Source organism: Eurosta solidaginis, chromosome 5 (genome assembly GCF_040869045.1).
Source record: "Eurosta solidaginis isolate ZX-2024a chromosome 5, ASM4086904v1, whole genome shotgun sequence".
In the NCBI taxonomy this organism is placed as follows: Eukaryota; Metazoa; Arthropoda; class Insecta; order Diptera; family Tephritidae; genus Eurosta; species Eurosta solidaginis.
The window spans coordinates 61,874,984-61,886,960 of NC_090323.1; the positions used below are offsets into that span (position 1 = coordinate 61,874,984).

At 37.7% G+C, this 11,977-nt stretch overlaps 1 long non-coding RNA gene across 2 annotated transcripts; it reads right to left on the reverse strand.

Moving 5' to 3' along the window:
* Window positions 1-815: 815 nt before the first annotated feature.
* LOC137233958 (uncharacterized) lies at window positions 816-1,543 on the reverse strand. Of its 2 annotated transcripts, none has more exons than XR_010947619.1 (3): window positions 1,375-1,543; window positions 921-1,256; window positions 816-849 (listed from the first exon to the last, which is right to left on the reverse strand). It is a non-coding gene; the product is annotated as an uncharacterized lncRNA (long non-coding RNA). The 2 variants fall into 2 exon arrangements; XR_010947620.1 differs by having other exon boundaries at window positions 921-1,259.
* Between the last annotated feature and the right edge of the window lie 10,434 nt (window positions 1,544-11,977).

The following is an 11,977-nucleotide window of genomic DNA, read 5'->3' on the forward strand; positions in this document are numbered from 1 at the left end:
TAAACTAGACCAGTTTTCAAGAAAATTGGTGATAGGAAAAGATGTTGGCTGTGGTTTAAAATTTAAGTTAAAAATTTTAGCCGTGTATAGTTGAAAAAGTGCCCTTAACAGCTAATATTTAGTATTATCTTCATATTGAATGAATTTTGATTAATCAGATTCTGAAAATTTCAAATTGTTAATATCGTTGATCATCAACTATTGGCGATGCAGGCTTCTTTTTTATATTAAACAAATGTCTTTGCATGAATGTCCATACACTTGTGCACTCATCAGGATATTTTATATTTAGTACAAATATTAACTTTAAGCAGTACTGAACCGCCTCTATATAAGATTTTAATGCGTACTTAATTCCATCTAACACAACACAAAAATCTTTAAAATTAAACTCGTCACCCACGACAATAACGAATGGTTGCAGAGTTGAACTATTTTCAAAACATTTTGTCCTCTTCTCTGCAATTACTGCATCCACTTCACTTGGTTGCCTGCCTTTTACTGTGAAAGCATTTTGCGAATCCATAATTGTAAACTTTGTGCGACGCCCATTTACAACTTTTCCAGTTGGCAATAAAATTGAATGCAACAGCATTATTACATATATACTGAAATTGCCTAACAAATATAGAAATTTAATTAAGTATTCGAAAAAGAGGCATGCAGGTACTTTAAAATTTGTCTGTACCTGTATTTAAAATGTCTCTCTGTTCAAATACGCGTTTCTTGAGGAGCTTGTGGGTCCCTAATCCTTGTTTCAAAAAGATTCGAAGCAGTTAAGCATAAATTGTCCCATTTGGTAAAATTTAGCTCATTTTCCGGGAAGCTGTAGTGATAGTCAATATCCACCTTAAATAAATTATTGTAATATATTATTATAACACAAGTTTTTCCGAGTTTTTTATATAAAAAAAACATACCAATTGGGGAGCTTTTGAATATTTATATAGCGGCCACTCATCTAAAATTTGATCTAAAGTTAAATCTAAAGTAAACAAACGGTTTGTTCTATATGGAACCGCTTCTTTCCATTATTTTAGTACGGTTTCCCAATCTCTTATATGTTTGAGATCAGCACATACTTCCTCGTAGTTAACATTTGCAATACTATTTGTTGTAATGGCAGTTTCGGTATGTTGCTTCAACCACTTAGAATTATTGAAAAGCTTTGAAGCGACTCTTTTACGGCCTTGATACCTGTCCCAAATCTTGCCTTTCGTTGCCAGTTTTTTATTCTTTTGTGTAAAATATATTTCCTGCTAATAAAAAAGTGAAATTCTTTAGAAATATTTCTTATATAACATTTCTATAAGGTATTAAAGTTGGGTATTCGACAAATTATATAATCACATAAAGATGATCATTCGTACTTACGCGGCATTCTGTAGGAAATAGGGATATTATTTCATACGCTATATCTTCCCAATTCTTAACGCTGAGCTTATGACCGTTTTCTTTAATGTTTTCAATAACGTTGTGACCGATATAGGTTCGTGCTCGCGGCGAAAGCATTTTAGTGTCCTTATAGAGTTTACAAATGCCTTTTCCTATGAACACTGTAGGGCTGAAAATATATATGGAATATCATCATCATCATCATTTTTCGTAACTTCTATTGGAGCATTAGGATTATACCTTTTTAAAATTCCCGTCACTTGTTAGTCCTTCAGTTTGGAAACCTATACTTTCTCTGCAAGCCTTTGCCTCCTGCTGTGAACGTAATTGTAAATGCCCTAAGAATAAGAATGTTTTTTTTTTTTGATTATTTTACATAGAAAGTTTCATACTTGGTAGTTTTGCCAACACGAAACCTTATGTTCTAATATTATTCCCTCATTAATTTTCTATCCACCGAAAATTTCGTCTAAATGCCTGGTCTTAACATATTTGAGGCCTTCGATTGTTATACCTTTTACTGGGAGAAAAATACAATAATCATATACACTTTTCGGAAAAGAGAAACCTATAATTACACGTTAAAAACGTATAAAGCCCGTCAAATAAGTTCCATGATTTCAACAGCATGGCCAAAGGGTCATCGTCAATTTGTGTATCTAGTCGCATTTGGTTTTCTGGAGTAAGCTCAAAACTTTGTGGAAAAAGAAAAATTGGTTGTACCGCTTCAGGTTGTATTATTAAATGCTGTTGTTCTTGTTGTATTAAAGGAATATATACCACGTTTTGAAGTAAGCAGTAATTATCACCCTCTCCCTCTTGAAATTCGCTGATGATGCTGCTATTCAGATCCTTCATTTTGATTTTGTTCAAAACTTATATGGGTTTACTTATATGTACATGTACTTCTAATCTAACTTATTTATAAGTGTCTAACGAAAGTAAATACAGTTACGATTACGGAATTACCAATACCGGTACCGCGTTGGACACCATATAACTTTATTGGTAACTAAACACTCTTACAAAAAATACTTTGGTCTTATCATATATTGACAAGTCGGAAGTAATTGACAATTAAGTGGTGGACCGTCGAAAGTCTCAACTGGATAAATACATAACGAACTTGCATTAGCTTGGAATTTTTTACACACAACATATGTATAATAAGAAACCATAATCATCAGTGTTAAAATTTGTTGATATTGTAAAATAGTGTCCCGACTTGTATAAGCTTGAATTAAATTTTACTTGCTTGTAGCATAATATACAATCTTTGTAAACTTTTAATGTACTTTCAATATAATCTAAATCACAGCATTTATACTAAGCTGTGTTTTCGTATTGCAATGTTATATCTTTTTCTTGTAATAAGTTATAGGCGAATTTTAGCTGAAACTTTATCGATACTGACCAAAGAAAATTTTTTGTACTGTTAGTTACTTTGGAATATGTTTTAGTTCACGATGTTTTGCTTCATTTCGAAAGCTCCAATAAAATTTTGGTGGCTCGGAATATCGAATGCACAGTTGGATAATGGATTAGATTATGATGCTTTGGTTTTAAAGTATCATTGAACAGTTCTATGTACATTCTGTTATGTTGCACAATAACATTTTCAATTTCACAAAAGATAATTTATTAATTTAATTAAGTCACAAAGAAATGACCATACATCATCATTTGTTGGAACTAGATGTCCTATAATCAGGGGCAAGTAATGAGTAAGTGTCCACATTTATCTTGCAGTTGTATTTAGCTTTTTCCTTTATAAGCTTGAATTAAATTTTACTTGCTTGTAGCATAATATACAATCTTTGTAAACTTTTAATGTACTTTCAATATAATCTAAATCACAGCATTTATACTCAGCTGTGTTTTCGTATTGGAATGTTATATCTTTTTCTTGTAATAAGTTATAGGCGAATTTTAGCTGAAACTTTATCGATACTGACCAAAGAAAATTTTTTGTACTGTTAGTTACTTTGGAATATGTTTTAGTTCACGATGTTTTGCTTCATTTCGAAAGTTCCAATAAAATTTTGGTGGCTCGGAATATCGAATGACAGTTGGATAATGGATTAGATTATGATGCTTTGGTTTTAAAGTATCATTGAACAGTTCTATGTACATTCTGTTATGTTGCACAATAACATTTTCAATTTCACAAATGTCTTGCTCACTTAAACTTGGTCCAAGAAGATAATTTATTAATTTAATTAAGTCACAAAGAAATGACCATACATCATCATTTGTTGGAACTAGATGTCCTATAATCAGGGGCAAGCAATGAGTAAGTGTCCACATTTATCTTGCAGTTGTATTTAGCTTTTTCCTTTTTAAGTGAGAAAGAGATATATTTTTGCAAATGTTAGAAGCCATATGAAAATGCTTTTTTAAGATAGTTGAATTGATCAAGTGTAAACATTTTATTTCGGATGAAATAGTTAATTATATTAGATAGATAGTAATGTGCAACTCCTTCGAATATATCATGCATTATGTCAACAGCATAATTTTCTGTAAAATGGAACGAAGGTATTCTATTAAGAAATGAGTTTTTAATCACACCGTTTGATTTGTTACTAACGTCTACATTATAATTTTCTGAATATCTCAGTGACAATGAATTCTCTTTACACAAACTTAAAGTCGTTGTTTTTGAATCAATGCAAAATCTACAAAAGTTATTGGCAGTGAACGATTTACTAAAATCAAGGATCTGATTTGACCAAGATTGTCCCCTAATACAAGTCCCAAAACGAAATAAACTCTTTTATTATGGCCGTCTATATTTAGATCCAAACAATTAACTTCTAAAGAAGTAAGTATTTTTATCAAGGAACTCATTGTCAATTCATTTCCAAACGTTTTTTGATGTTCGGCTTTAACGAGGGCCGCTAGATATACATGCTTTAGTTTTGATAAATTTCCCAAAGTTGGAAATTATATGTGTAAAGCAGTCACTGCTTAAGATCTAGTATGTGATCCAAGTGGCTTATTAATTTAAAAATCATCAACATATAAGAAAAAGGAATACAGACTTTATCTTTAAAATAAGCTGTTTTACTGCGCTACAATTTTCCCTGAACACAATTTTTTAAGTTTTGAGAATCAGCATCATATTGCTAGTGGCTTCTCAAACATTTTTTTTATTTAAAACTCTATGGGCAGTAATATTCCAGTATCAACCTGTTCTTCAAAAAAATTTTGGCCACACTTTATCTTGTTAATAACTGATCGATTTATATCGAATTTAATTGGCTTCTCATACAAATTATTACCTTTTGAATGTTTAAGAACTATATATTCAGAAGAGATATCACTGAAAGGAGTTACAAAATTGTCAAACAAATTTGAAATGTCTTCAGAATTTTCAACACATAAATCATGTATGGCCTTTTTCAAACAACTTAATAATGATTGTATAACAAGTGCATTAATGTTATCTAACAAAAGGGGAACATTAAATCTTGAAAAATTGTTATTGTTGTGCAATGACAATGTGAATTCACAGACTAAGTCTTCTTTCAGATCTTTTTCAGATACAAAGATTCTACCTTCATTATAATTGTTTTCATCACGTTCTTTACAATTTGCATCAAATTCCATATTATCAATTTCTAAAGAAGTGTTATTCTCAATTACCGGGCTAGTTTCCGTTCTTTCATTGCTTCATTGGCACGGATATTTTTTGTGTTGATTCCCAACAAATGATTACTTAAATGCCTTTTATAAAGCTATAAGAGCAGATGTATTTTATGAGCACAATATTGTGAATTATTTTAAGGTGCCTTATTAAACTTTTTACGATTTTGAAATCTTTTTTACAAATAAAGCATAACATTTTAAAATCCTCTATATATTTATAACTTTTGTTTCTATTACCCACGCTTAAGTTTGTATAATTACCCGTTTAGCCGCTTAGTGTTGCAATTTTTGGAACACCAATTGATATGGGCCGCAAGCAACAATTCAAATACTCCGATTAACCTTAATAAAAATTGGGTAGGCTTTTTATATTGATTTTAAAGATGTTTGAATCATTTGTTTGCTTATCTGGTCTCTAGAATCGCTAAGAATTTTTTATTTATAAGAAAAACTATTAAGAATTTATAAATTTGCCGCGTTGTGACTTTTGACTTTGAATTGGAAACACAGAACTTTGAATTGGAAACACAGAATGAACAAAATGGCGGGATCTTCACCTAATTTGAAGTTTCACAAATACTTTGTTAGATTAAACAAGTTTCTTAGGTAATACAGCAAATTACATAAGATAACTTGGTAAAAATAAACAAGTTCTTAGGTAGTTTAAAGAAGTTTCCTAGGTCTCATTGCAAATTACCAAAGATAACTTCGAAAAAGTAAGCATCAACTTAGGATAAATACCTAGGATAACTTAGTCAAATCAAACCCGATTTTTGTAAGCCAAAGGGCTTAGGTAACAAATTAACAATGCTTTGTTTTTCTTTGTAGAGTATAAATTGTCTAAGAACTTTGGTAGCATACACAAGTTTGTTGGGCTCCATACAAAAATCTTCAACCAAGAAAACTTTGTTATATTTACAATTGTTTTTTTCTCTGTGGTGGCCACCGTGGTGTGATGGTAGCGTGCTCCGCCTATCACACCGTATTCCCTGGGTTCAACTCCCGGGCAAAGCAACATCAAAATTTTAGAAATAAGATTTTTCAATTAGAAGAAAATTTTTCTAAGCGGGGTCACCCCTCGGCAGTGTCTGGCAAGCGCTCCGATTTTATTTCTGCCATGAAAAGCTCTCAGTGAAAACTCACCTGCCTTGCAGATGCCGTTCGGAGTCGGCATAAAAACATGTAGGTCCCGTCCGGCCAATTTGTAGGGAAAAATCAAGAGGAGCACGACGCAAATTGGAAGAGAAGCTCGGCCTTAGATCTCTTCGGAGGTTATCGCGCCTTACATTTTTTTTTTTTTTTTTTTCTCTGTGTGTAGCCTCTTTACTCCGTTACCTGATATCAGGACATACAATAATTAGCAATATTTAACATAGTGTAATAGAACATTCGTGTCAAATTCTCAAAGTTTGATTCCTCATATTACACAGGAAAAAATTACTCAGTGAACTTTAAAAAAATAAGAAGTGAATTGTTACACGACCTAGGAAAATATTTAGACCTTCCAAGAAGCCCCCAGCGGGTTACTGGGCTTAGAATATACTCGCGGTAGGTATGCTTGTCGTTAGAGGCGACTATAATACGCAAATGATTCAAGGGTTGTGAAGCGCAACCCTTTCAATGGGGTGCCAGCGAAATTTATACTTTCTAAAACCTAATTGTCAACCCCGCCTAACCCCCGGCGTATTCTATTTCTTCAGCAGGCGCCGCTCTGGTTCCAAGTTTCTCATGGAACTAGAGGGTGGGGACGGGATGGCATAGAAGGTTAAATGTGGTCTTATTGAATCGTTCCAGAGATGATCAGGCTTTTACCTTAATGGTGCTTGTTAAACATTCGGACAGTGTATTTATCGCTACAAAGACAACAAGACCTCACAGGGCTTAGGTGTTTCAGCGTAGAAAACATGCGCTAGGAAAAAAGTTCAGTTATCTTCAAATTTAAGGCGTTCTTGAAGTCTTGGTGCAACTAAAAAAGAAAAATTTGGACTTTTTGCTTGCTGATAACGCATTTTGATTACCATAATGTTTATTTATAGCCACAACTAAATTTTAGTTGTTATAATGGTTATTCGTAACAAAATTACTTTCTGAGTCATGTTTATTGGTTCTCGTGACCTAACTAGATTAGTTTTTATTATAATTAATTTTCTCAACCAATATACAAAAGTATCATTATTAATGGTTAAACAAGACCTTTAATTCGTTGCTAACAATTACGTCCCTGATTTTAATTCAAACCTAGTAGAGCTTGTGTACGCAGGTTTAGTTATCGCTGTGAAAGAGTGGCTTCGGTATAAAAATAGCCACTTGTAAATATGAAAGCATCAAATGAAATCTCGAAAGCGTCAATTGTAAATTGGAACAGTCAGTTATAAATGAGAATAGTTTATTGTAAATGCAAAAGCGTCATATAAAAATCAGAATAATGAATGATAATATAATAATATACGCTTCCCAAGGCAGTCGGTTCTATGTACCGGAGCGACTCGGGATTTTTCCCGACCAAGGACTGTCATTTCAGTGTAACCCCATTTAATTTGTTGCGTCCCTCCTACAAATTGTCATTCTCCCAGCAGCTCCTTGCAGCGGGACTGCTCCATATTCTCTTGCTCCGGAAAGGTGTCGAACCCAATCCGGGTCCGTCTGCTGACCCCAGCCCTGGGAAATGGTTTTGCTGCATCTGCCGGAAAGGAATCTTTTTAGGACGATCATACTCTTGTCAGTGTGTCTCGTGTAAGGGATGGTTGCATCGGACAGGTTGTTCTGGGCTAGATCCCAAAACCAGACGTCCACCTAAGCGGTTGTAACCTCTCTGCCGGTATAGGTAAACTTTGGTCCACCATAAAGTCCCTATCGAATCCGTCTAGGCACAATGACAAAGTTTCCATCGCCTTTGGCGATAAAGTGCTGTCGGATGCGAAAAAATACGCAAGCGCTTTCTGCCGACGATATATAACACTGGTCAACAACATTTTTATACATGGGTCGTGCGTATATTTTTTTTATTGCTTTTGCACCCAGAAATAAGAATATGAAAATAAAAAAAGTTTTTGATTTGGTTTTGTTCAAAAAAAAAAAAAAAAAAAAAATGAGAAAAACGAAAAACATGAAAATTCATAAAAATTTGACATAGATTTGATTTCTTCCAGTATAGTAAACACCAGTTTAAGATTTATTATACCATGAACATGAAATGGTATATTAACTGTGGTCCGATGTTTGTAACGTTGAGAAATATATAAGATAGACTCACCATTAAGTATACCGAATTGATCAGGACGACGAACTGAGTTGATATAGCCATGTCCATCTGTCCGTCCGTCTATATTATAAATGGCAAAGTTTGGATGTTAAGATGTTTGGATGTTTGGATGTTTGGATGTTTGGATGTTTGTCCAGACGTTTGTCTTTGTGACTCAATAACGCAAGAACGGCTGGACCGATTTGGATGAAATTTTGCACACATATAGCCAATAGTCTAGCTATATATTTTTCAAAATGGGCGTGGTCTCCGCCCCCTAGGAACAGTTATAATTTAATTATTATATTTTTTCGTCTTTGCGACTGAATCACGCCCGAATGGCTACACGGATTTTGATGAAATTTGGGACACAGACAGTAGTCTACTAGCGAAATTTTTTTCGAACATGGAAAGAGGGGTGGGGGTTCCACGACCCCTTCGAGCAATTACTTTTTAATAATTTTTACTCATTATAACTTTACGTATACCGGCCTTCACCAATATCACAGACTCAAGGGGTCAAATAAGTCGAGGGCTTACAAAGTAAGCAGTGAAACACTCCGCCGCCCCCCTCCCCCCTTTATCTTCCACTGATGTAAAATCTATAAATTGTTATAACTCAATATAAATTTTCTCCTAAATCAATAGTTTTTGGTATCTGACACATACAGATCGAGATCTAGACAATTTTGGAGGAACGATCAGTAGTCCTCTCCTTCTACACCCGCCATCCGCCCTCCTTCAATTGTTTTTATTAGCACGCTTTTATTAGCTTTACCAGTATGTTTCTATGTAACTTTTCATTCGCTCCAATGCGACTGCTGCCTTATTAACATGGTTTTATAATTAGTTTCACCTTATTTGTAATCCCGTAAGGGTCATATCGAGGCCCTTCCGGGTTCATTTCCGGATGGTTTTCGGGATCGGTCCGGGATCCCGCCGGGGTAATTTCGGGACTTTTTCGGGACTATTTCGGGATCATTTTAGGACCCTTCCGGGATCAGTTCTGTATAGTTTTCGGGATCCGTCCGGGATCCCGTCGGGGTTATTTTGGGACATTTTCGGGACTATTCCGGAATCATTTCGGGATTATTTCGCGATCATTTGGGGACCCTTCCGGCATCATTTCTGGATGGTTTTCGGCATCCGTCCGGGATCCCGTCGGGGTACTTTCGGGATCATTTGCGTACCTTCGAGAGATAAATTCTTGATGGTTGCCGGGATCATTACGGGACTTTTTCGGGGTTATTTTGGGTCCCTTTAGGCATAATTTCTGGATGGCCTTCGGGATTCGTCCGGCATCCCGTCGGGGTCATTTTAGGACTTTTTCGCGACTAATACGGGATCATTTGGGGACCCTTTCGGCATCATTTCTGGATGGTTTTCGGGATCCGTCCGGGATCTCGTCGGGGTAATTTGGGGACTTTTTCGGGATCATTTGGGGGCTCTTCCGGGGTCATTTGGGGGCTCTTCCGGCATCATTTCTGGATGGTTTTCGGGATCCGTTCGGGATCCCGTCGGGGTCATTTCGGGACTTTTTCGCTTCTAATACGGGATGATTTGGGGACCTTTTCGGCATCATTTCTGTATGGTTTTCGGGATCCGTCCGGGATCTCGTCGGGGTAATTTGGGGACTTTTTCGGGATCATTTGGGAGCTCTTCCGGGGTCATTTGGGGGCTCTTCCGGCATCATTTCTGGATGGTTTTCGGGATCCGTTCGGGATCCCGTCGTGGTCATTTCGGGACTTTTTCGCTTCTAATACGGGATCATTTGGGGACCTTTTCGGCATCATTTCTGTATGGTTTTCGGGATCCGTCCGGGATCCCGTCATGGTCATTTCGGGACTTTTTCTCGACTTATACGGGATCATTTGGGGACCTTTTCGGCATCATTTCTGTATGGTTTTCGGGATCCGTTCGGGATCCCTTCAGGGTAATTTTGGGACTTTTTCTCGACTAATACGGGTTCATTTGAGGTACCTTCCGGCTTCATTGCTAGATGGTTTTCGGGATCCGTCCAGGATCCAATCAGGGTCATTTCGGGACTATTTCGGGATCATTTGGGGTACCTTCCGGCTTCATTTCTAGACGGTTTTCTGGACCCGTCCGGGATCCCGTCGGCGTAATTTCGGGACTTTTTATCGACTAATACGGTATCATTTGGGGTAGCTTCCGGCATCATTGCTAGATGGTTTTCGGGATCCGTACGGGATCCCGTCACGGTCATTTCGGTACTATTTCGTGATCATTTGGGGTACCTACCGGCTTCATTTCTAGATGGTTTTCGGGATCCGTCCGGGATCCCGTCAGAGTCATTTCGGGACTATTTCGGTATCATTTGGAGTACCTTCCGGCTTCATTTCTAGATGGTTTTCTGGATTGGTCCGGGATCCCGTCGTGATAATTTCGGTACTTTTTCTCGACTAATACAGGATCATTTAGGGTAGCTTCCGTCATCATTACTAGATGGTTTCCGGGATCCGTCCGGGATCCCGTCTTGGTCATTTCGGAACTTTTTCTCGACTTATACGGGATCATTTGGGGACGCTTTCGGCATCATTTCTGGATGGTTTTCGGGATCCGTCCGGGATCCCGTCGGGCTCATTTCGGGACTATTTCGCGATCATTTGGGGTACCTTCCGGCATCATTTCTAGATGGTTTTCGGGATCCGTCCGGGATCCCGTCGGGGTCATTTCGGGACTTTTTCTCTACTAATACGGGATCATTTGGGGACGCTTTCGGCATCATTTCTGGATGATTTTCGGGATCCGTCCGGGAACCCGTCGGGGTAATTTCGGGAGCTTTTCTCGGCTAATACGGGGTCATTTGGGGACGCTTTCGGCATCATTTCTGGATGGTTTTCGGGATCCGTCCGGGATCCCGTCGGGGTCATTTCGGGACTATTTCGGGATCATTTGGGGTACCTTCCGGCATCATTTCTAGATGGTTTTCGGGATCCGTCCGGGATCCCGTCGGGGTCATTTCGGGACTTTTTCTCGACTAATACGGGATCATTTGGGGACGCTTTCGGCATCATTTCTGGATGATTTTCGGGATCCGTCCGGGATCCCGTCTTGGTCATTTCGGGACTTTTTCTCGACTTATACGGGATCATTTGGGGACCCTTTCGGCATCATATCTGGATGCTTTTCGGGATCCGTCCGGGAACCCGTCGGGGTCATTTCGGGACTTTTTCTCGACTAATACGGGATCATTTGGGGACGCTTTCGGCATCATTTCTGGATGGTTTTCGGGATCCGTCCGGGATCCCGTCGGGCTCATTTCGGGACTATTTCGCGATCATTTGGGGTACCTTCCGGCATCATTTATAGATGGTTTTCGGGATCCGTCGGGGATCCCGTCGTGGTAATTTCGGGACTTTTTCTCTACTAATACGGGATCATTTGGGGACGCTTTCGGCATCATTTCTGGATGGTTTAATTTCGGGACTTTTTCGGGACTATTTCGGGATCATTTTGGGACCCTTCCGGGATCATTTCTGTATAGTTTACGGGATCCGTCCGGGATCCCGTCGGGGTTATTTTGGAACATTTTCGGGACTATTCCGGAATCATTTCGGGACTATTTCGCGATCATTTGGGGACCCTTCCGGCATCATTTCTGGATGGTTTTCGGGATCCGTGCGGGATCTCGTCGGGGTCATATGGGGACTTTTTCGGGATCATTTG